The 27,256-nt window shown below is 34.6% G+C and overlaps 1 long non-coding RNA gene across 3 annotated transcripts; it reads right to left on the reverse strand.

Annotated features, from left to right (window-relative positions):
- Window positions 1-16,572: 16,572 nt before the first annotated feature.
- Window positions 16,573-20,351, reverse strand: LOC124888467. 3 transcript variants are annotated; one of them, XR_007046651.1, is made up of 3 exons: window positions 20,166-20,321; window positions 18,705-19,581; window positions 16,573-18,609 (listed from the first exon to the last, which is right to left on the reverse strand). It is a non-coding gene; the product is annotated as an uncharacterized LOC124888467 (long non-coding RNA). The 3 variants fall into 3 exon arrangements; XR_007046649.1 differs by having other exon boundaries at window positions 16,573-17,452; window positions 17,533-19,581; XR_007046650.1 differs by having other exon boundaries at window positions 16,573-19,581; window positions 20,166-20,351.
- Between the last annotated feature and the right edge of the window lie 6,905 nt (window positions 20,352-27,256).

The following is a 27,256-nucleotide window of genomic DNA, read 5'->3' on the forward strand; positions in this document are numbered from 1 at the left end:
CTTGGATTTGGTAACTTGATTTCTTGGTTTCCTTAGGGAGAAAAGAATGAAATTGATGAACTTAGGGGATGATTAGGTTTGATTTTGAGAGATAATTGGGGAAAATGGGATGATTAGGTTTGATTTTTAGAGATAATTGGGGGAAATGGGCATATAATGCCCTATACAATTTTTTAATTTGTGTTTTTATGAATTGGATTGAGGGAAAAAGACTTAATTGACCTTCAGAGAATTAATTTCACCACTGGAATGTGGAATAAAGGGACACCGCGATGCGATGAAGGTCTCATCGCCATACCCATTGCAACGTGCCACTATTGCGGTGAAGTTCTAGAATCGAAATCCAAACACTACCCAATCCTCTTCTGAAAAAATCCAAAACATCCCCAAGGCATGCTCCTTACATCCCTGAACACGAATTAAGTCAAAAACCTATGTCTTGGGGTCGGGAAGACCCATTTAAAAATCCTCAAAGTTAAGAGGCCAAAAATATGACTAAGTCCCCAACACTTAGTGAAATTTTCAGGCTTTAAGCCTCTTATACATGCAACTAGGAGCTGAACTGAGCTAAGAAAAGTATGGGGTATTACAATATCTCTCCCTTGAGAACATTCATTCTCGAATGAGACTAAGTTGAGAATACTGAGGAAACTGAGACCATATACTGGACATTCTTAACTGAAAACATGATTACATGACTGAGTCTGAAACCTGATACATGACTGAACTGATTCGCAAATACACATAATGAAATGAGAATTATTATATAGCTGGAACTGAGAATGGAAAAGAGACAATCTAAGGAGAACTGTTACCTTAAGCTGAGTCTGAGTTTGCGGAGAAAATATAAGGGTACTTGGTACACATATCTACTTCTGCTTCTCAAGTAGCTCCCTCATTGGATTGATTCCGCCAATGAACTTTGACCAAGGTAACTTCTTTGTTCCTAATCTCGATTGGGATTTATTTGTAAGAAAGGCTATCCTAAACATTTGTGCTTTCTAAAGGAACTATGATAGCTGGACTACCAATACACTTGTTTAACAAAGAGACATGGAACACTGAAGGCACTGATGAGAAATCTGCAAGCAACTTAAGCTCATAAGCTACCTTCCCAAAATGACTCAAGATTCTATAACGGGACTAAGTTTCGCCTTCTTGCCAAATATTTTCACTTTTTTCATAGGCGATATTTTTAAATAGACCAAATCACCAACCTCAAACTCAAGGTTTCTTCTTCTCACATCTGCATAGGATTTCTGACGGCTTTGGGTTATCTTAAGTCTCTTCCTGATCAACTGAACTTTCTCTATTGTATCAAACACCGAATCTGACCCTACCAAAGCAGCCTCACCTACCTCAAACTAACCAATAGAAGATCTATACCTCCTCCTATAAAGAGCCTCAAATGGAGCTATCGAATGCTAGAGTAATAACTATTATTATAGGTATAGTCAATCAATGGTAAGTGCTCATCCTAAGTCCCTTTAAAATCAATAACACAAGCTCTCAACATGTCCAATCGGGTTTGAATAATTCTCTCTACTTGGTCGTCTATCTGAGGATAAAAAGTTGTACTGAGATAAACTTGGGTACCAAGACCCTTTTGAAAGGCTTTCCAAAAGTGAGAGGTAAACTGAGTACCTCTATCTGAAATAATAGACAACCGGACTCCATGCAACCTAACCAACCCTATAATAAAGATCTTGGCATTCTCCTTAGCTGAATAAGAAGTATGAACTGACAAGAAATGAGCTGATTTGGTCATTCTGTCTATAATCACCCATATCAAATTATGCTGACGATGCGAACGAGGTAACCCTATCACAAAATCCATATTCACCTCTTCCCACTTCTATGTAGGAATGTTGAACTCTGGCATTGTACCACTAATCCTCTGGTGTTCAACTTTAACCTGCTGACAGTTGGAATACTTAGCTACAAACTTTGTAATATCTCTCTTTATACCACTCTACCAATAGATTTCTCATAAATCATGGTACATCTTAGTGGCTCCTGGGTGAATAGAATAACGTGTACCATGCACTTCTACAAGGATTCACTGTCTCAAACCATCTACACACGACACACACATTCTACCCTAACATCACAACACACCGTCTCCCCCTTGGGAAAAAATCTCTACTTTCTGATCTCTAACTGATTTCTCAACTTAACTAAACTGGGATCCATATCTTGCTTCTCCTTTACTTCAACAACAAAAGAAGATTCTGAACTATTCTGAACCCAAAAACTACCCTCAGCTGAATCGACCAGCCGAACACCTAATCTAGCTAGCTGATGAACCTCCCTAACTAACACCTTCTTATCATCATCAACATGAGCAACACTACCCATAGACAATCTACTAAGGGCGTCTTCTACTATATTGGCCTTGCCTAGATGATACAACACACTTATATCATAATCTTTCAACAACTCTGACCACCTTCTTTGATGAAGATTTAAATCTTTCCGCAAAAACATATACTGTAAACTTTTGTGATCCATGAACACATCAACATGAGCCCCATCTAAATAGTGCCTCCAAATTTTTAAGAAAATAACAAAATCTACCAACTCAAGATCATGGGTAGGGTAATTCCGTTCATAGAGTTTAAGCTGTCTAGAGGCATAGGCTATGACCTTACCTCTTTGCATTAATACACAATCAAGATCAACTCTGGAAGCATCACAGTAATTAATAAATCCATCTGAATCATTTAGCATTGTCAAGACTGAGGCTGAAGTGAGTTGAGTCTTCAACTCCTGAAAACTCTTTTCATAAGAATCTGCCCACTAAAATTTGACTTTCTTCTGAGTCAATCAAGACATGAGGGATGAAATGGATGAAAACCCTTCAATAAACTACCTGTAATAGCCAGTCAAACCTACAAAACTCTAGATATATAACAGAGAGATGGGTCTGGGCCAGTTTCTCACTACTTTATTCTTTTGAGGATCAACTCTAATGATATCATCAGAAATAATATGGCCAAGGAAATTTATTGATCTTAGACGAAAGTCACAATTACTAAATTTGGTGAAGCACTTATGGGCTCTAAGAGTCTGTAATACAATTCTGAGATGGTCTGCATGATTATTTTCACTATAGGAGTAGACAAGAATATCATCAATAAAGATGATGATGAAAATGTCTAAGTACTGCTTGAACACTCTAATCATCAAGTCCATAAAACCTACTGGGGCATTCGTTAGTCCAAAAGATATAACTAGAAATTTGAAGTAACCATACCAAGTTTTAAAAGTTATTTTTGGAATATCACATTCTCTGACTCTGAGCTGATGATAGCTGGATCTGAGATCTATCTTAGAGAAATAACTAGCACCCTAAAGTTGGTCGAACAAGTCATCAATACTGGGGAGTGGGTACTTATTTTTAACTATTACTTTGTTCAACTGATGGTAGTCGATACACATTTTGAGAGAATCGTCTTACTTACGTATGAAAAGGATTAGAGCACCCTATAGAGAAACATTGGGCCTGATGAATCCCTTATCTAAGAGATATTTTAACTTTTCTTTTAAATCTCTAAGATTGGTTGGAGCAATTTTGTAGGACTGAATAGAGATAGGCTGGGTATCTGGAAGGAGATCTATACCAAAGTCAATTTTCCTTTTGGGTAGAACTCCGGAAAGGTCTTCAGGGGACATATCTAGAAATTTCATCACTACTAAAACTGACTCAAGAATGGGAGTCTCAGAAATAGAGTCTTTGACTCGAACAAGATGGTACATATACCCTTTGGATATCATCTTTCTCGCTCTAAGATATGACACAATCTGACCCCCTAAGCGCTGAAGTACTACCCTCTGTTTAATGAATGGTTCATTAGGAAACTGAAATTGAATGACTCTATTTCTACAATCAACTGAATCATAACATGAGTGGAGCCAATTCATACTGAAAATGACATCAAAATTAGTCATCTCTAACTCCACTAGGTCAACTGAGGTGACTTTCTATGATATTGTGACTAGACAGTTCCTATATACCTGCCTGGCTACAATAGAGACACCTACTGAAGTAAAAACTGAGAAGGGTTCTGCTAAATATTTGAGATTAATATCGAAATCAACTACTAAATAGGGGATTACAAAAGAGAGCGACGCTTTAGGGTCTAATAAAGCATAAATATGAAGATGAAAAACTTGTAACGTACCCGTAACCACATCAGAAGAGTTTTCTATATCATGAAGGAATGAAATACATACAACCTATTTTGGCGCTAACCACTGGTTGCACTGGACATGTATTGTAATACCTCAAATTTTCTTTAAGTGCAGTTTCATCCTTAAGAAGAGTAAGGGCTGACTTCTCAAATGAGAAGTATTTTAAACCATGTAGAATTTCTCTAATATTGACTTTTTCATGTAGAGAATTGAATATGCTTTTCGTCAATACTAAATTCGCCCAAATCCGACACTCGGACAAAGAGTTAGAGCCATTTTAGTGATCATCAAAATCCAGTGAGCCTCCGCAATTCCACCACATCGCAGTGTATTTGCATTTTACAACCAAGGTGGCAACACAATTTCCACCTCATTGCGCCATCAAGCAGTTTCCCAATCGTCCAATTTCCAGTAAGCTGGTGCGATTACGCGCATCGCGCCAGCATGAAAAATCAAGATTTTTAGATTCCATTATTCAATTCCAAGGACATCTTAAACTTTTCCCATTACCCCTATCAGCCCTAAACACAAAATAAAATGCCCAATAAGCCCTTATTTCATTTTTTTCCTTGCTTTTCTCTCAAGAACATTATATTTTCTCTCAAAGAGGTAAGAACCCTAGCCAAGAAATCAAGAACAAAACTAAGGATTTTTTTCAAGAACCTTCAAGAAAGAGTCTTCTAAGGTATGTTAGATGTTGATTCTTGGGTTCCTTCCACCCAAGAAGCTCAAGAATCCTTTTCAAAATTTTGAGGTTTACGTATTTATGAGCTTTCATGATTTATGTGTATTAGAGTTCATGATTTTGTACTGTGGAGTATTAATTCATGATTTAGACTACCAATTTCAAGAGTTGATTCGAGTATGTGATGAATTGATGCTCGTGATAAACCCTCTTCAAGTTGCATGATATTGATGTATTCATGATGATTAAGTTTAGAATCTGTGGTATAACCAAAGCATGCTCCCAATATGTTTGATAGAATGCTTATGTAAAGATAATAGTGCCTATTTAGTATGTTAAGTATGAAATCCCCAATTTTGTGATAACTAGTGCATGCCAAGCGTTTGTTGAAATGCCTTAGTAAATGTATTACGATAAGTTGCATGCATTCTTATCCATGTGTATTCCTTATTGTACAACTATGAGATATTAGTATGCATTCCCTATACATTTACATGTGTATGACATTCAAGTGATTGACAACATATCGTATTGATTGTGTTGTGAATGAAAGTCCATGGTCATGATTATTCAGGAATGGTTATGTTTTACTTTTATGTTATCGAGTCTTGGAGGTATTTATACCCGACAAATTAGCTGTTGTCTAGAGCTAGTGTTAGTTTTCACGATAATCTCAGTTAAGCCATGATCGTTAGAAGTCAGTCAGTTGTAGAATTCAGTACTCTCAGATAGTTACAAAGCTTAAGAAATCTCAGCAATCTAACTATCATTAGCACTCCAGCTTCAGTTCAGTACTCAGCTCAGATCTTAGTAGTATTCAAGAATTCAGTTTCAGACCTTAGTAGAATTCAAGTAATCAATTAAGAACTTAGTATCATCCAGTCAGATAACGAGATTCAAAAGTATTTTGTCAAATAATGAAATTAAGTAAACTCAATCAGATCAGTCAAGTAAGATAATCAGTAATAGATTCAGCTCAGTCTAGTACAGTCCAAGAATTAGTTAGTGTCTTTTAGTTGGGAGTAGGAACTAGCATCGAGCGAGTGCAGGGATGATGGATTCCTCGTTAGAGAGGTAGAGTCATTAGTAATAGTCCCTGAACTCCAGAACTACATAGATAGCACAGGACCAGGAGTCACCCGTTAGATTAAGGCTTGACTATCATATTGCCTTAGGCTTGACTTCCTGTTCAGGGTCACCCGTTAGAGAGACTTGACCATAGCAGAGGTCTTTACCCGTGGCATGGTATTGACACTCTTCTAGCTGGGGTTACAGGTTGGACCCCACTAGATTAGATTCGGGGCATGTCGGTTAAGTGAGAACTCCCATAATTGCAGTTTCAGTATCAATCTTCAGAGTAGAACTAAAAAATTAGGACTGTCAGATACAGTCACCCATCTCAGTAAGGAACTTAGATAGTTCCATAGATTCATGGACCACCCATTATATAGGCCTGGTCTCACATAAATTTAATCAGTATCATTACTAATAGAGCCGGAGATCACCCGTTAGATAGGCCTGATCTTAAACTCAGACCATCATTTCTATTATTAAAAGATTCAGAGATCTTCCGCTAGAGAGGACTAATATCAACTTCAGTACTCAATTATCAATAGCAGAAGATTCAGTTATTCAGTATCTCAGTATTAGTAGTGAGTTCAGATGTCAGTAAAGCAGTATCTGAGTATCAGTATTCAAAGTCACAATGATTTCAGTTATGATTTGTGCATTTATGCATATGTCCTCATTCAGTACTCTTATAGTATTTAGTTAAGCTATATTCATGCATAAGCCCTTACATTTAGCCTTACCTCATCTAGCATACCAGTACATTCAAAGTACTGACGCATACTTTTCTCTTGCGTTATGGTTTCTTATACCATAGGTTCAGAAGCACGAGATCTAGAGCACCCTTAGCAGTTCAGACTCAGTCAGCAGCAGTAGCCGTAGCAGTGTCCTCTTCATTTGAGGATGATCCTTATTTTATTATGGCATTAAAATCAGTTTATTTTCAGTAGATAGAGTTAGTTGGGGACATATCCCATCAACTCCACAGTTTAGATAGTTAGAGGCTTTTCAGACAGATGTATCAGTATTCAGTTTTCAGTTTTCAGTATATTAGATGTTTTGAACCTTATGGCAAGTTTCCGCCAGTTTTCTGCATTTATTATATTATATTATACAGTGCTCAGGTACAGATATCAGCAGACGGTTAGCTTGTGATCCTTTGAGATCATGAGCACCGTGTGGTATTCTGATTTCGAAAAATCGAGGCCTTACAGCACCCTATTGAGTCGGGCGATCGGATGGAACTGGAGGATGATAGGACTGACCCTGCTGACCACTTTTTAGGCAATCCCTGATTTTGTGCCCTGGCTTATCACATCCAAAACACACATCACTGTGGGCTCTACACATGCCCTATTGATTTTTACTATATTTTTGGCAAAGAGGATTAGTACGATCATTGTTCATACTACCTTGGAACTTAGAGCCTGGTGCTCTATCCCGACTGTTATTCCGGAACTTTAGAATGGGCACACTAGATAAAGATAGATCTGGGGCTAAAAAATTCTGACAAAACTAAGAACGATTTCCACCCTCTGACCTAGGCTGAGAAAAATTAAAGCTACCTATTCTGGCCCTCTTATTCTCTCTCTCTTTCTCCTTAAGCTTCTGCTCCTCAATCTATTGAGCATGGACCATAATCCTAGATATGTCCATCTCCTTAATCAACATAGCAGTTCTACACTTCATAACCATACTATCAGATATACCAGACATGAACTTACTCATTCTAGACCTATTATCAGCCACCATCGAAGGAGCATACCTCGCCAACTGAGTACTCTTAAGCAAATACTCCTTCAAACTTATACCACCCTGATTCAAATTAATGAAATCGTGCACCTTAGCTTTCCTTAATTCTAACGAAAAAAAACCTGTCTAAAAAGGTTATAGCAAACTCTTCCCACTCTATAGGCCCTGCCTCATCACCTCTAAAACCTTTCCACTACTTATACCACGTATGAGCTACATCCTATAACTAGTAAGAAGCCAATGTTGCACTCTTACTCAACACCCATGATATTAGTCACTTTCTAAACCATATTAAGAAACTCTTGTAGATCTCTCTTAGACTTGAATCCCAAAAACAAAAGAAGGTTCATTCGAGTAAAATCTCGAATCCTAGCTGCATCTATATTTGCCACTGGATTGGCTGGGGCAACAGCCTACTAATTATTCTGAAAATCTACTGAATGAGCTAAGGTAGTAAATGGAGCTCTGAACTCGACATGAGAGACGTGCTCATTCAGGGGATCTACCTGAACAGGTGGATATACCGGCCGGTTTCCATTCTTTCTTCTGTTATTCTTTCTGGGAGGCATTTTCTATAACAAAATAAAGGATGATTAGAAAGAGACTTTAAATAGAGCTCATGCTCACTCAGGAGAAATGAATACTGAAAAAAAGAAACTTTTCCAAAAACATCTTGTAGCCTCTTGTCCATAAGTGTGGCATACTTCACACCCATTCATAAGACTCTACTCAACGCGACTTTCAGACTTCTTAGGACACTGTAAAACCTTAGGCTCTGATACTAAGTTTTTTCACGACCTGAGGCTACCCCCTGGTCACGACAAAGATGCTTACAGTCACAAGAGCCACAAGCTAACCCATGAGTTGGTACCTGCTATGAGCAATGAATAAAGTAACAAAATACATATGTGCAGAAGTAAAATGTCAATGCCATAAGGTTTCAATATTGAAAATACGATTTAAATCATAAGTCTAAACATCTGATGACATACTAAAAAGAATGATCAAACAACTGATAACCTGACTAACTATCTAAATGACTGAAAATATCTAAATGCCTCTAAACTAACTAAAGAGTTGATAGGACAGGCCTCAACTAACTCCAAACTAAACTAACTGAAAGAAATGTGGAAACACTAAAATAACATAACACATCCTCGATATATAAGGACTCACCACAACTACTACTGTTGACAAGCTGAACTGTCTAAGCGCAGTCAGGAAATTGAGAGTCCAAACCTATGATATAAGATATCACAGCACAAGTATGCAATCAGTACTTTGAATATACTGGCATATGAGATAACGTTAGGCTAAAATGCATAGGTTCATATGCATGAATTATTGACTGACTGATTAGCATGAGATAATAACTGATTGAATAACTTGAGATAATTAATGCATAAAATGCATGAAAGCTATAAAATCTGAGAATGCATGACCAAACATATAACATAATACTAAAATAGTCTATAAATTAAAATACTGAAATCTGATAACTAAATAACTGATGAACTGTATGCTATGCTAAAGAAAACCTGAACTGAATTCTGTACTGAATACTAAACTGATACTGTGAGAGGTATCATCTAACTGAAATGCCCCAATCTGAGCTTATCGGGGTCCAACCTATAACCTCAGTTAGAAGGGTGTCAGTACCATGCCACGGGTACTAACAATGGTTGTATGGATCCACTAAACTAATGTCCTAAAGGAATAATGAGTCACCCTCATCTGGCAGGTGCTCTAATGAGATATGTGTACCCTCAACTAGCAGGTAAACACTTTATTAACCCTCAACTGGCAAGTTGATATCTCAAACCTACGCTGGCTATGTAGTTTTAGAATTAAGGGACTGCTACTAAAGGTCAAACCCTCTACTGGCAAGTAATCCCCCATCTCTGGGTTCGCTCAGTGCTAAATCCTACTCCCCCATCCCTGGGTTCGCTCAGTGCTAAATCACACTCCCAACTGAACAACACTGGGATCTAGACTGAACTAAGTTTAACTAAGCTAACAACTCATCATGAAATCTAACTGTATGAAAACACTCATTTTATTTGAAATCATTTTGAAGATACTGAAATTATATAATAGCTAAGTATCGGGTGTTCATAACCCTCCAGCACTAAATGAACATGAAGCTTTAAAACCATAATAAAAGATCATTGGTCAAAATCCAACATTTAAACATTTCATAAAACACATGTGAGTCATGAATTTAAGCATGGGAATGAGTAACACATGTGACTGAAAACATAGTTACAATACTAAAATAGTGAATTAGGGATTTAACATGAGGATTTCAATACTCAAATCATATAAGGGTTCATTCCATCGAAAAACACTTGTAACATAATTTGTAATAAAAATTAATAACAACTTCATGGAGACAATTAATCCTAATCATGTAAAAACTGATAATTTGATATCAAAAGGGGATTCTTGGACTCCATGGGTGAAAAGGGCCGATGGATGAACATCATGCATACCTTAAACCTTAAATCTTGGAAGAGAAACATAATTCTTTAAGCTTCCTTAAAGGTTCCTGGATTTGGTAACTTGATTTCATGGTTTTCTTGGAAAGAAAAGAATGAAATTGATGAACTTGAGGGATGATTAGGGTTTGATTTTGAGAGAAAATTGGGGTAAAGTGGGCATATAATGTCCTAGCAGACTTTTTAATTCATGTTTTTAAGAATTAGATTGAGGGGAAAAGACTCAACTGCCCCTCAGAGAATTAAATTCACAACTGCAGCGCAGATTAAAGGGACACCACGATGTGGTGAAGGTCTCTTCACAATACCCACCGCGATGCGCCACTATCGCGATGGATTTATAGAATTAAAATTCAAATACGACCCAATCCTCGTCCAAAAACTCTAAAACTTCTCCGAGACATACATCTTACACCTCTGAACATGAATTAACTCAAAAATCTACGTGTCAGAGTCAGGAAGACCCATTTAAAAATCGTTGAAGTTAAAAGGTCAAAAATATGAATAAGTCCCCAACACTTAGTAAAATTTTTAGGCTTTAAGCCTCTTATACATGCAACTAGGAGCTGAACTGAGCTTAGAAAAGTTGTGGTATTACACTATACCAGATTTGATAATTATTGCCACCACTGGTTATGAGGCAATGTCTTTCATAGTTGGTTCATTAGGCTACAATCAAATTTGCATGGTACCGAAGGATGAAGAACTAACTTGTTTGAAGAACTCTGGCACCACTTATCAAAGGGCTATGAAAATCATCTTTGACGGCCTACTCTACAAAAATATTAAATGTTATATGGATAATCTAATGGTGAAGTCAAGAAAGAGAGATGATCACTTAAAAGACCTATGAATGGCATTCGAGTTGCTTTGAATATACCAACTTAGGATGAATCCATTGAAGTGTGCCTTTGGAGTCACTTCTGGAAAGTTTCTTTGCTTCATTGTACGACGTCGAGGAATTGAAATTGATCAAGCCAAGGTCAATGTGATACTGGAGATGCCCGAGCCTCAAAACATTCATGAATTAAAAATCCTACAAGGGAAGGCTAGCATATTTAAGGAGGTTTATCTCGAACTTGGCCAGAAAATGTCAAACTATTTAGCCATCTTATGAAGAAGGATACTCTTTTTGAATGGGACCAAGCTTGTAGCAAGGCTTTTGAGAGTATCAAATCATACTTGATGAAGCCTCCAGTTCTTGCAGTACCCAAACCTGGAAAACCATTGATACTCTATATCACGGCACAAGAAAGGTCAGTTGGAGCACTAAGATGAAACACTCCATTCAAGCTTATGTTGTTCATCTTGTATCCAGGGAAAATCGCACTAAGTTTATAATATGGAAACCAATCCCCATTGACCGACAAGGTGGTAGCTCAAATTTTAACAGTTTGAGATCGTTCACATCCCCCAAAATACTGTAAAAGGATAAGTAATAGCGGACTTCTTGGTAGACGACCTGATACTCGATGATTGGGAACTGATCGATGAATTTTCTAATGAGGATACAATGGTTGTTGAAGTTACATCGCCATGAAAGATGTACTTTGATAGTGCCACACATCGAGATGGAGCTGGTGTTGGCGTAGTGTTTGTCATTCCACAAGAAGATGTCATCCCATACTCTTTTACCATGACAAATCATTGCTCTAATAATGTTGCTGAATATCAAGCGCTAATACTCGAACTTGAGATGGTTATCGACATGAAACAACTACAGTTACAAGTCTTTGGTGACTCCAAATTGGTGATCAAGCAGCTTTTAGGAAGCTATGAAGTCAGAAAGACTAAGTTAAGACCATATCATGATTATGCACAGAATTTGATGAGATGGCTTGGAGAAGTAACCCTCCAACATGTGCCAAGGAAAGAAAATAAGCAAGCTAATACCCTAGCTGTTTTGGCCTCAACCCTAACTCTTTTGAATCAGACACCAATTTCTATCCACCAAGAATGGGTAGTACCACCATTGAGTGAGGGTGAATATGTATAAAATAAAGTTGATCACCTTATCACCATGTCTGAAGTTATAAATAAAGATTGGCAACAACCGATCATTGACTGCTAATTTTATGGGATACTTCCAGAGGATCCAAAAAGAAGGACTGACATTCGTCATCGTGCACCTCGTTTACTTTACTACAAAGACACACTGTAGAGAGGATCATTTAAAGAAGTACTCTCACCATGTTTGGGAGAGGAAAAAGTAATACAAGCTTTGCAAGAAGCACACTCAGAAGTTTGTGGATCGCATCATTCTGGACTGAAGCTCTATTTTCACATTAAAAAAATGGGATATTATTGGACAACGATAATGAAATATTGCTTGGACTAAGCTAGAAGATGCAAAGATTGCTAATTCCATGCGAATTTCATACATCAACCTCCTGAAGTATTACACCAAACTGTAGCATCTTGGCTATTCAATGCTTAAGGAATAGATATTATTGGGCCACTACCAAAATCTTCTGGTGGACACTTGTACATCTTGGTAGCGACTGATTACTTCACAAAATAGGCCAAAGTTGTTCCTCTCAAAGAAGTAAAGTAGGAAAATGTTCTGAATTTCATCCGAGTGAATATTATCTACCACTTGGAATTCCTCAATACATAATCACTGACAATGGTAATCCATTTGATAAATAGTTGATGAATAAGATTTGTGATCTCTTTAGTTTTAAGCAGCGCAAGTCTTCTATATACCATGGTTCCACCAATGGTCTAGTTGAAGCATTTAATAAGACTTTATGCAATCAGTTACAAAAAGTTATCTCCAAGTCCAAATGAGACTAGTATGAACAAATGGAAGAAGCTTTGTGGGCATATAGAACAACTTACTGCATACCAACGCAGGCAAACCCATATTCATTTGCTTTCGAAGTTGAAACAATCCGGCCACTCAAGCTTCAAATACCTTCTTTAAGCATGGCTATTCAAGAAGGACTCACTGATGAAGAAAATGCTAAGTTGCGTCCTACAGAGTTAGAAGCTCTTGATGAGAAGAGGTTGGAGGCTCAACAAAATCTTGAATGTTATCAAGCCCGACTATATCATTCTTTCAACAAAGGGGTTTGCTTGAGGTACTTCCAAGTTGGAGATCAAGTCCTTGCAGTAAAAAAGCCATTATTATATCTCGTAAGTGTAACAACCCAAATCTGGTACCCAGAATGCTACAGGTGCTCATGACCCCGAAGGACCACAAGCTAACCCATGACTGATATCTGTAACTAGGCATGCATAATATACTTATAAATACGGAAAAGGGCTAAAAGGCCATAAGGTTCAAATATCTGATAAAACATAACATCTAGAAATACGGTATATCAATACCAAAACAAAACTGAGATAACTATCTGAACATGCTATAGTCTGGAAGCCTCTAAACTGTCTAAAAATTATAGAGTTGATGGGACATGTCCCTAACTAACTTTGAACTATTAAAATAATAAAGTAATAAAATAATCATATTATTCTTGAATGATGAGGACTCGCTGATAGTCTGGCTGTTGAACGTCTGGTCTACTAAGGATGCTTTGGAGCTCGTGCTTACGAACCTACGGCATAAAAACACCATAGCACAAAATGCATCAGTACGATTGAATATACTAGTTACAAGTGAGGTACACTGAATACAAAGGGTTTATATGCATAAACAATACTAACTGACTGAATAACATAAACATGAGAATGCATGCATGAATATGTGAACTATAACTGAGATCATGACATCACTGAATCTGAATACTAATAACATAAGTTTCGTATAACTGATATACTATTATCTAAATACTTGTGTTAGACAATCTTATTTCTGATGGAACTAGCAGAGTTTCATACTGAACTGAGTGATTGTATTTGACAGTCCTAAATTCTGTAGAACTATCTAAGTTCTATTGCTAAGACTGAGACAGTAATTGTGGGAAGTAGTCATCTAATCTTCATGCCCCAAATGAGAATATAATTGAGTTGGGGTCCAATCTGTAACCCCAATTGGAAGGGTATCAATACCGCGCCACTAGTAAGGATAAGCTGTGAGTAATTCCTCATCTAACAGGTACTCTAAGGAGAACGGTGGGACCCTTATCTCATAGTTTAAGTCACCTCACCAACCTTCATCTAATAGGTTAGATGTCTCAACCTACGCTGGCTACGTAGATCTGGAGCGCAAGGATTGCTTCTAAGAATCACACCCTCTACACGCAGGTGAGTTCCCATCCTTGGGCTCACTCGGTGTTGAATCCTACTCCCATCTGATTAGACACTGAATTAATTATACTGAACTGACTGGACTAAGTTCACTGAGTTCCATTGACTGACGGAATATTATTGAGATCTGATAACTGACTAAGATTACTGAGATTACTGAGTTTTCCTGAGTCATGAGACTAACTGAATTCTACTGAACATGGCTTGACTGAGAGTATCATGAAAACTAACACTGGTTCTAGGCACACAGCTAAATTGTCGGGTACAAATACCCTCAGGACTCGATAGCATAAAACTGAAAAAACATGACACTTCCTAGACTCACGACCATAATCAACAATCCATAATACAATCATTGGGGAATTTCATGAGGCACTTGATTATTATGGTTTGGTACATGAATAGGAATGCATATAAACATGTCATAATTTCATAGGGCTAATCTCATGAACAATCCATCAAACAATTTTAATGTATAACAATAACATGAAAGTCATTTTTGAACATAAGGGTAAAGCATAGGTTCATCAATTTGGTCATAATTGAGTCCTAAAGCATGATTCTTATTCTCATGGGCATTTTATCAAACACATTGCATGCACAAACTTAGGCTTAGGCATATACACTAGTTCATACATCATGGTTACTTTAATCAACTTAATTTAAAAGTTTCCAACCCACATACTAGCATAATTTCATGAAAAGTACATAAAGACTCCAACTTGGGATTCATACAACCACATCAACATAATTAAAATTAACTCACCACATGGAAATCACAATTCATGAGTTTAAAATGGGATTCTTGAGCTTCATGCATGAAAGAAACCCATGAATCAACACTTTACATACCTCGGTGGATGATTTCTCGAAGATTGATGAAGGAAATCTTAAATTCTTGACTTGGGATTAAACACCTAGGGTTTCTTGTTCTTGGGGATTGATCTTTGAGAGAAACCCTAATTTGATATTGTGGATGAATAATGAAGTTATAAGCTATGGTCTGGTATAATTAGGGGTCAAAACGGGTGGAAAAAGGCCCAAATACCCTTTTAAAAATGGCTTAAAATCATTGATCGGAAGTGGCGACGGTTTGGGCAACGGTTTGAGCGATGGTCCGTCACTAGCTCGACGGTCCATCTCTATCTCGATGGTCTATCGGCCTGACCGTAGCTTCTGGGCAGTTCCGACAGTTCTCTGTAAAACATCCATAACTTTTTACTCCGATACCAAATTTGGATGAAATTTGTATCATTGGAAAGCTAATTCAATTTTTCACATGATAAAAACTTGAAATTGGGTAAATTATATCTGATTTAAACATTAATAATATAGGAAGTCATCATTAACTCTTATGGAGCCTAGATTTGACTTAAAGAAAGTTCGTGGTACTATAGGAAGTCTGGGGGGAAATTCACCCCAAAATGGGATGGACCATATGTCATACAAGAAGTATATTCAAATGGTAATTACAAGCTTGTTGATACAGATGGCATGAAGATTGGCCTTATCAACACTAAGTTCTTGAATAAGTACTATCCTTGAAGGAAGATGACACTCCTTAAGGCACGAGTATAAACTGAATGTCCACTCCTAGCCCGCAAGAGTATAAACTGTGTACGGCTCAAAAAAAAAAAAGAAATGTCAGCTAGGTTGAAAACCTCGAAAGAGGTGGCCTAGTCAAAAGTTAGGACACAAAACAAAATTAAAAAAATACTCACCCCAGAACTACGTTATGACTTGATCCTCTTCATTGAGGTACGTAGGCGCTTGGAATTTTATTCTGAGTTTAGTTACATGAATGTCAAAAAAATACATGTCACTGCTTGATCCGCCGTATGAAATTTAAGCATGCATACATATCAATTAAGTTTTGGACTTATGTCAAATACTTGTGTCTCAATGGAGGCAACCCATCAAAAAGGAAAAAAAATTCTTTTAATAGGATTTGGAATACCCAAAGCCTGTAGTTTGGAGCGTAGACCTGCCAAACATAGAATTATCAAGTTTGCAAGTCAAAAGCTTTAATTCTTAAGGCTTCCAAACTGAAGTTTCAAGTCTGACCCGATTGTGAGATGAAGATGTGAAGCCAATAGTCAACAAGTTTAAAGAGAAAGCCAGAGCTTACTAATACGACATAAGCACATCAAAATAAGCTAGCAATTCTTGAAGTTAAAATTCAAAAGAAATATAATAGATCCAACTACTCAATAAAAGGCTAAAATAAAGTGACAAGAAAGTTTGAAGAAAAGAAAACATCTCCTAAGTTTAATCTAGACATAACTTGTAATTGATTAAGTCTTGGCGCATAGCTTCCAGATGCTCTTTCTTTTGATCTACACCATTTGATAAATCTGCGTCAAAGCTCGCATCAAATTCCTTGGCTACAACAGAAGCCTCTAGACTTGCTTCTTTGGCTTCATTTTTAGCGACCACTAAAAGACTTTGCAAAACCTGCGCCTTTCTACACAATTCTTTTATCTGCTTCTTCATATTCTGTAGTAATTGTTGAATAGAGGATATAGCTCTAACCTTCTCGTCCTCTTCAAGCATGGCGTTTGAGAGACGTTCCCCTACTACAAAGAATAATTCTAATCTTATGACTTCCTAAATCATATCATGAAGCATCGATCGTGCTTAGTCATCTGAAGTAGCAAGGTCAAAAAAGTCATGCAGCAACTTTGTCAATGAAGAAATAGCCACATCCTTACAATCCATCTCCTTGATGATTACTTGGATTTCATCTTCAAGAGAAGAAGCACAATCAACATCGCACTTAGAAAGCTTGCCTTAAAGTATGGTCTAAAGACAGAAGATAAAGTCTTTCTGAGCATCTAGGACAACTTTCTTTCCATCAAACACCGACATAACAGCTCTATAGGCTTACATATGTCAGAATCCAAGGTTGATTTAACCTTGTTACAAGAAACAGAAGTTGTCCCTTCTCTCATTTTAGCTATAGAAGGTGGTTCCATCAGATCTGAGCCAGATACAAACTCATCACTATCATGTGACTATTTACACTGCGGGGCTATACATTAGTCGACTGCATAAGAACAAAAAAAGGGATTAATAAAAAAAGAGGTCATTAAGATACACTCGATAAAATAGATGTCTTAACCATACCTCCTCGATAAGAGCTGATATACTCCTCAAAGGATTATTCGTGTTATCATGAATTTCTATCACCGGTGGACTAGTACCTCTCGCATCGTCAAAACGTACCTTTACTCTTTCCAACAACGGTCTTTACTACTATTCTCACTTTCATCTTGGGACAACCTTTTAGAGACATAAGTAGTTTGAGTAGGAGTCTTGCCCTTGTATACCACTGTAGGTGTGTGAGATCTCTCATTTTTATGTTGATTCAGAAGCCTGGCATCTGAAGAAGGAGGAACATCAGTAATAAGGGCCTCATTTATGGGTACTTCATCAGAAGTCCCCAAATGTCTGGCGGTAGTCGACCCAACAATGTTCACCAAAGTCTGTAGGTGATGATTAATTAAATCCCCATAAGTCTTTTTCCACCAAGTCTGATAGTCGGTTCCAAAGAAATTGCCTACATTAGGCAAAATTGAAGGAAAAGTTGCTCGTGGGGATGATCGGCTCAATGTGAAAATCCTCCAAAATATTAGTCCTTTTTCTAAAAAGGCATTGCGAATAACATGCTTCATGATGCCCGAAATATTCTGATAAAATCCAAACTGTTGGCTGAAGTGATGTGTACTATATGGCTCAATGATGAACGAATTCCTGCACCTAAGTGTGAGATAGCTGAAATGAATACTCATAAAGTAGCTCATCTCCAATGTTGGGGCATTCTCAGTATCCACATAAAAGTAAGGGTGCATTTTGTCCTGCATGGTAGAAGTCCAAACCGCATTCTCCCCACTATGGATACACTTTCTTGCATCATTTTTTTTCAAAATACTTTACACCGCCCTCTCCGGAGTATACAATCATAGTGGGAATGGACGGCTCACTGGCAAATGGATAATGGAACCTAAAATAATGAGCAATCCAACCATACACATAGTGAATAGGAAAACAAACCTTAATTGATCGAGTTGCGCTGAAGAAGATATATTGTTTAGTCCACTATAAATGCTGGCTAGTATCAGTATTACAAAGCCGACCATCCGCCCACTCGCCATCATGCATGCCATCTTGAAAGTCCCAGGAAAAATAAAATCATCTTTCATACTAGGAAAAACAGAAGCACACAACCAAAAAGATAAGAAAGCTGGCAAATATATGTCATCTTTTTTGTCACGATTCACCCCAAGCTCAGAAAATACCTTTTCTGCAGCATGTGACCATCTTAGTGTATCAGGCAAAACCCCACTAGGGTTGTGTGTCAATTCAGGGCGAGCAGATTTCTTTTCCTGCCTTGGTGGAGTAGGGTCGTACTTTGAAGATTTCTTACACCAGAATGTTATCCAATCGCTAAATGATACTTCTTCGCTAACATCTCGCAGGTTATGAAAGGTCGCAAATAAGTACCCACAAGTTCAAGAAACATACCTTACCTTTTTTGTATCTAATCCTGTAAGTTTTTTAGCCTCGTGGACTAGTTCTTCATAAAGAATAGCCTGAATTGTCAAGCCTCCAGGAACATGCAAATCTCATACAGAAATAGATAGTTCCTCGACAGATGCGAGAAGTGTATTTGTCTTGGGGCACCAAGCTTCACAAAATACTTGAAATATGTATGAGTTACGATCATAAGTAAAAAGTGATGCATTAACGACAACATAAATCTGTATCTTACTCAAGATTTCTTAGCTCCTACCGAGTATATCTTCTGTCTACTCTCAATACCTAGGAATATGACAATATTCCCCCTCAAGTGTCATCGTGTCTCCCTAATGTATCTCTCCTAAAGTTATACGACGATCCAAGCTTAGGAGTGGAGTTGCGATATCTGCATCATGATGATCCGATGCTTGAAGAGAGAACAACTTGAATGAATTCTCGAAATTAGGGATTTGTACCGAAATCCAATTTGTTATGGAAAATGGTTCTTAAAAGAAGACCACAAACTTGCATACCGACCAATCAATGAAGTGTGAGTCAAAGTCGAGTCTGTTGGGCCCCACCTTTAGTTTCAACTACAAGATACTTGGATCTAGTAGAAGGGGAGGTGTGGTGTCTAAAAGTCACCATCTCTTCAAACTGAAAAGAAAAGAAAAAGGGTTAAATCTATGGCATACGATAATAGGTACAAAAAAATCTTGACTAAATCATCTCTATGCACCGTAAAGATTATCCCGAAATTACATTTTCTTATGGAGAGGGTGAGTAGTCATCCCTATGCACCGTAAGATTATCCCGAATTAACTTTTTTTATGGCAGGGACGAATAATCATCCCTGTGCACCGTAAGATTATCATAAAATTACTCTTTCTTATAACGGGGATGAATAGTCATCCCTATGCACCATAAGATTACCATAAAATTATCTTTTCTTATGGTGAGGACGAAGAGTCATCTCTGTGCGCCATAAGATTACCATGAAATTACTTTTTCTTAGGACGGGGACAAAGAGTCATCCCTATGCATCGTAAAATTACCATAAAACTACCTTTTCTTAGAGTAGGGGCGTCGTAAAATTACGATGAAGTTACCCTTTCTTAGGGATGAAATGAATATTTATCTCTTTGCACCATAAGATTATAGGCATTATCTTGAACAATCCTATCAAAAAATGAAAAAGAAAAGAAAAGAAACAAAACGAAAACATAAAAAAGGGAACTTACGCAAAAGCCAACAGAGAAAATCAAATCTCACTACCAACGAAAATTACACAATGCATTTGAATTCGTTTTGGATGGGTCGTTGGTATTTATAGATCTATAGAGGCGGTGGGTGTCAGCTTTGATTGGATATTGCTGAGAACCCCATTTGAGTCAAAATGGATTAATATAATCCGATTAGGACTCTAAGACAAGTACAAGTGGCGGCGGCAATTGCTATGAAGGCAAATTCGAAAAAAAAGGATCAAATGTGAGAAATACCAATAAAGGGAGGAGGACCAATGGTTGGCAAGATAAAAAAAAAGTCAACATCAGCTTTTTTGCTTATGTCTGTCACGTGGAAAAAAAAATGTATATAAGGGAATATTTTATTCAAAGCAAAGGATATTATCATATATATGCTTTTTTTTTACTTCAAGTCTAATCTAAAAAGAATCGAAAAAATTTAAAAAATGGACAAGTCTTGAAGTAGGGGTATTTTGTAAATAATAAAATTTTATTAAATTAAAATTCGTACAAAATTCGAATAATATTAAATTTAAAACATATTAGTCTCAACTAATTATTGTGGATTAATATAATTGGATTAATTATTTAAATTCAAACTTGTATGGATTTAATTAAAGTCTAATTTTTTTATTGGGTTGTTCCATTAATTTGGGCTACAAATGATTAGTCCATTTTGCTAAGCCCAAAATATTATCATATCCTAGAGCCTCAATTGAGTGTCACGTGTCGAATGATGTGGTATGTCAAGTCAAGTGAAAGAGTCAATGGGACTATGTCATATATAAAAAAAATGATGCAGCAGGCCTAGTGAATTAAAAGCTCATAAAAGGTGTCATGTCACTTGAATTTGATTGGTCAAAGTGTCATGTCACTTGAATCTGATTAGTCAAAGAAAGTTCATATTTATCATGACCATGTCACTTAAATCTGATTGGTCAAAGAAGGTTCATATTTATCATGACTATTTACTTTCTACAACTATAAATAGGGGTCTCATAATTTAGAAAAAGGCACCAACAAGTCTAGCAAGAAGCAAGAGAAGGCTTGGGGATCAAACACCGCAAATTTCTCTATAAATTCAAGCATTCAAGATCAGTTCATCAAGATTCAAGATCAAGACTACAAGATTCAAGAACAAACTCAAAGGCCCTTGAATTCAAGTACAAGTCGAGATCAAGTTCATCAAATTCGTAAATCAAGATTCAAGATCAAGCCAGCAAAATTCAAGAACAAGCTCCGCGGCCCTTGAATTCAAGCACAAGTCAAGATAAAACCCATCAAGTTCACAAATCAAGTTCAAATTCAAGTTCAAGTTCAAGATCAAGCTCGAAACTCTTGAATTTATATTTGAAAAGACAAATCAGAGGACTCATAAAGATTGTAACACTCATATTAAAATCAATAAATCGATTGTTGCAGTATTTTTCTTGTTTTAATTATTATTTTCGATCTCAAAAATTTTATTGTCCAACACTGAGGATAGTATAGTTAAAACTAAAAATATCTAAGAGTTGTAAATCTAAAATTTTACATATTTCAATTTTAAAGGTACTTTCAATAAGTTAAATTAAAAATATTTAAGAGTTTTAAATAATTTTTTTTACATAATTAAGTAATTTTTAAAATATAAATTTAAAAATGTTTCAATAACGATAGTTAAAAATTTAAACACTTTAGAAATGATAGGCATCGACACATTATATAAATCATAAAAACCATATCGTTCATAGGATCTGGTTTAGTCAACAACAACTTAGAGAAAGTCCCACACTAATGTTGTAGTCATGTGCCACTGTATTATTGTGATTTAATAACTTGTGAAACATTACTTATATTAGTGTGATCTTTAATTAAGTAAATTTATTAGTTATTATGTTTTAAAAAAAATTAAACTATAATTTTAAATAATTTTTAAAATTAATGTAATTTGAAAAAAATAATAACAAAAGTCTAAATTCTAAACACTTTGAACATGCTAGACATCGATACATTATAGAAATCGTAAAAAAACCTATAGTTCATAAGTGTTGCCCTAGTTAACAGTAACCGAAGAAAGCCATGTATTACTGTTGTAATCTTACGCTCTACATTACAGTGGTCTAACTTGTGAATCATTCCTGATATTTATTATTAATATGAACTCTAATTAAATGAATTATTAATTATTATATTTAAATAAATTTAAACTGTATTTTAAAATAATTTTTAAATATAATTTGAAAATATTTCTACAAGGATGTTCAAAACACTTCAGACATAGTAGACATAGGACACTTTATAGAAATTATAAATCATATAGTAATTCATAATCGTTGACCATACTTAACAATAACCCAAGAAAGTTACTATGTTACTCTGATTAGATAACTCGTGCTTATATTTTTTTTTATGAAGATGACCTCAGGCCTCTAATTAAGTAACTTTATTAATTATTATGTTCAAATAAATTTAAATTACATATTTAAATAATTCTTTAAACAGAATTTGAAACATTTTATAGCAACAGTCAAAGCTCAAAACATTTTAAATATGGCAGACAACGACGCATCATAAAAATCATAAAAATATAAGAATCATATAGTTTATATGGTAGATCCTAGTTAACAAGTACCAAGAGAGTCACATATGTTGTAGTCTTCTGACCCTATGCTGTGTTGATGTGATAACGTGTGAATTATTACTTATATTTGTTATTAATATGACTTCTAGTTAAGCAATTTTATTAGTATTATGTTCAAATACTTTTAAATTACATATTTAAATATTAATAATATTTATCAATTGACATGATACATACGTGCAATTCATATGCACTAAACCTAAGTGTATTAAAAGCACGCAGATCTTTGACAAACAATATCATTCACCCACGTTAAGCAAGATCGTCATTTAATCATTTCTTACTGTTTAGGATGTTAAAATTAATTAAAAAAATTGGCTATTAATTTTTTCTGTAGGACTTTCTTATTTTGTAAAAATTCTTTATTATTTAATCAATAAAGTTGAATTTAAAAGGAATTATCTAAATAAACTTATCAGGAGTTTCTTGTCCATTATATTATCTTTACTCTTTATCGGAATCGCAAAATATCAGCATGCTTTTAGCATCGTAAAAGTGATTTTGGATTACCATAACATGTAATTTTTCTATGAAATGTGCTTTATTGAAGGAAATGTACAACTATAATAATGTATAAAGTTAGACGTAGTTTTTCTTTACATAGTAATTAATAAATTAATCTTATGATCATTTCACAGACGATTTTACTTTTAAGTTAAGTTTCTGCTTTACTAGTACGTTAGTAAGGATAAAATTGAAATACTTTAATTTTTGTATATTAATATTAAATAAAAGGTTATATCTCTAATCTCTAATATATTTAAAGTGTAAAGGGCATAGAAATGTTGTTTGGACTTTTTGTCCTTCGTTAAAAATCTTCGTAGAAGACAAAATTATTTTTTCACTATTTTCTTCCAATTATTATTTTATCAAAATAAGTACTCCTAAAATATATGGGAAGAAATAAATGTATGAGTCTAAAATACATATAAAAAAATAAGCATCCTAAAATATATGGAAAGAACCTTAATGATATAAATATATCAATGAATATATATTTGTATTTATATCTATATCTATATCTATATCTATATCTATAATCTATAACCTATATCTATATATATATTAAAAGTGTGAAGGCCTTTGGGAAAAATGAATTGAACTTTTTGCCCTTCATTAAAACAGTTAGTTTTAGACAAAATCGTCTTTTACCCTTTTCTCTACAATTAAATTCTACAAAATAAATATACTAAAATTTTCCTACAATTAAATTCTTCTCAAATTTAGTTTTTTTCCCTACTTGATTAAAATACCCATTTGCCATTTTTTTAATTCTATTTGATTCCTACTTGATTTCTTTCAACCAAAAAATATTTCTTTCAACCAAAAAACATACCCAATAAAAACGTTATTTGATTCCATAACAAAATTAAATAGAAGCTATTTTACCTTTATAAAAAGTATTATTAATATTTTACACTAATTATTTATTTAAAGGATGTATTAAATAAAAAGTTTCTCACAATTCTATTTAACCAAGTTTTTGCACACAATTTGTTTAGGTCTATAGAAACATACCTCCATTTCTTTTCTACTTCTGCTTATCTGTTTGGTTCATTTTTTCTTCTTGAACGTCTAATTTATTGAGTTATATAATGTTTCTTAAATATTATTATAGTTCTTTCTATCTTTTGGTATAAACATTTTTGTAAAGTTATTATCCTCTTTAACAAATATATGAATAAATCTATACTAGTCATACTTCATTGATTATTCAATATTTTTGTGCAGGACAAGGAAAACTCATGTGGAGTGCGCGATTGTAACTTAATGTTGATTAAGAGCAAATTTGAAGGTGTGCCTTTTCTTGTAATTTTTTTTGTAAGTTTATTCTAGAAGTTGATAATTATAAATAATTGTATTTTCATGTATTTTATTAGATAACTATATACTTTATTTTACAAGTTGTCAAAATCTCTCTTGGTGGCGGATTAACGAGTGTTTGTTGTCAACACTATTATTCTGAAGAAACAATTTCAGTTTTTTGACGGTATGATTTTTAACTCCTTTTTGATTGAAAATACTTTTCTAGCAGAAAATAATAGACTTGATATATTTGAGAATATTATTAATCTCCATTGCACCAAACACTTCCAAGTAACTTTATTAGTTTGTCTTACCAAGCCATCAGTAGTAGAGACTTCAACAAGGCACAGGCAACAACAGCACATCATGTAGCAGCTGAGCAATTCAATATTAGACGGCACGATGGACATCGCTAACCCCGCTACCCACAAGGGCACCAAACGTGACAGCCAGATTAATATGACTGTAATTGTAGAATTTTAAAAAAAATAATTAATTAACTCTTGATTTTTTAAATATGTCAACTATTTTAAGATGAAATTATTTAGCAAACATACCAATTATTTTGAGACAAAAGGGAGTAGTCATATGATGTTTATTCAATTATTATGGCTTTAATAAATACATTAAAAAACACATTTTTCTTCTATTATTATGATCTTATCCTACACTTCCTGTTATTTTTTACAAAGTCAAAGAATCACTATCCTAGGGGTCCTTTTTGGGTTAGCATCGCTGTTATTTTTGGCAAAGTGAGCAAATCACCGTCGTTGTAGGAGTGCCGTTTTAGTTATAACAACAAAGTCCCTAATTTCAAAGCTTTCAATTGTAAGTTTTGTTCCTTATAATTAATTAGTCACGTCTATGTACACGTATGTTTAATGCATGCGACGTTACTGCATTAATTTGATCATGTCTTTGACTGATTTTCCTAGATTGATGGACAAAATTACCTGATAGTAATGTTATTGATGGAAGGTGACATGTATTGTGTGAAATTAATCGGTTTGCGACATCATAGCTATCCAAAAAAAATGTATGAAACTTCTTAAAATTTGCACTGTATTCTTTGTTTTTCATAATTTGTTACCAACCTTTGTTTACATTTCATCCTTTGTTGTTTTCATAATTTTCTCCTAAGATGTACATTGTTATTCTATTATTAGTACCGAATACTGTAACAAGATATGTTTCATCTTTATATTCACTTTCTACAACAACTACAATTTTTTTTTCATGTGAATATTCACTTTCTACACCAACTATATTTTCTTTTTTCATGTGAAATAGATATCCAACAATTTTTATTTTCACACTATTTTTTATATCCAAGTCACTAGCTTCGTTCTCAATTAACATCATATTCTCACTTGAAAATTGATAAATTTATATTTTTTTCCAATAAATAACTCTCAAATATTTTCATATTTGGGGCAATAATTAATCATGTATTCTGAATTTTATGGCACAACAAGTTGGATCAACGAATGATGGTCCTAACACATTGTAGTTTAGTAGTATGACTATTCTATCGATAAAGATATATATTTGGATTTTGATATTCCTATTTTTTAAGTATGTAGAATATTGTATTGTCTAATTAATTTTGTTCGCCTCTTAGCAACGTAATTTGCGTTCATCTTCTTGATCGAGCTTTGTATGGTGAAACAAAGAACATTCAAATTTTAATTTCCACCATAATTTATCGCTACTATTCAATCTATATAATTTTATACACACTCTATGGTGTTAGACAAAGAGTAAAACCTCTGATTGCATAAAATATTACTTTGAAGATATGATCGACTTTTGTGAGTGTACTATTCTATATTATTTGATAATTATAACTATATTTTCAAATTTGCTCTATTTTAATATTTTTGTAAGATTAATTGTGAGCATCACCAAAAAAATCAGCAACATTGAAACTATTGGTACATAAAGAGAATATTGCATTTAAGTTTGATTTTTTTAGTAAGATGTTGGTTTGGTCATTTTCTTTTTTTTTTCTTCTTGTGCAGACTACAGTACAAAGATGGACATATGTAACTTTTATCAATTTTATGTGACATTCGTGAAAGTTATATTTTATTAGTGAATTTTGAGTCTTAACCATACGGCAATCAAACATTAGTCATCCCACAAATTTATTTTATACTTTTTAGTGTAATTATTTATTACAAAGTTACATATTAATAATATTAATATTTTTACAAAATTATAAATTATTTAATTCGACATACATGTGCAACGCATGTATACATAAACTAGTATATATATATATGAATTGTAAAATATATCAATCTATAATCTATAATGTATAATATATTAAGAGTGTGAAGGGGTTAGAAATGTTGTTTGACCTTTTTGTCATTCATTAAAAGTCTCTACTTTAGACAAAATTGTATTTTTACTATTTTTCCTAATATTTAAGAGTTAAAAATTAATTAAATATATTTATGGTAAAACCCTTCCTTATTAGGAGTCATCAGAATTTTAATATTTTTTCCTAATTTAAGAGTTGAAAATCAATTAAATATATTTATGGTAAAATCAGAACTCATCAAAATTAATGACGATATTTTTTCCATTAAAATCTAAATAGAGGGGAAAGTAAGTAATCCTAAAAATATAAGGTAAAAGAAAATATAAGAGAATT

This window comes from Capsicum annuum, chromosome 11 (genome assembly GCF_002878395.1).
Source record: "Capsicum annuum cultivar UCD-10X-F1 chromosome 11, UCD10Xv1.1, whole genome shotgun sequence".
NCBI classification, from domain to species: domain Eukaryota; kingdom Viridiplantae; phylum Streptophyta; class Magnoliopsida; order Solanales; family Solanaceae; genus Capsicum; species Capsicum annuum.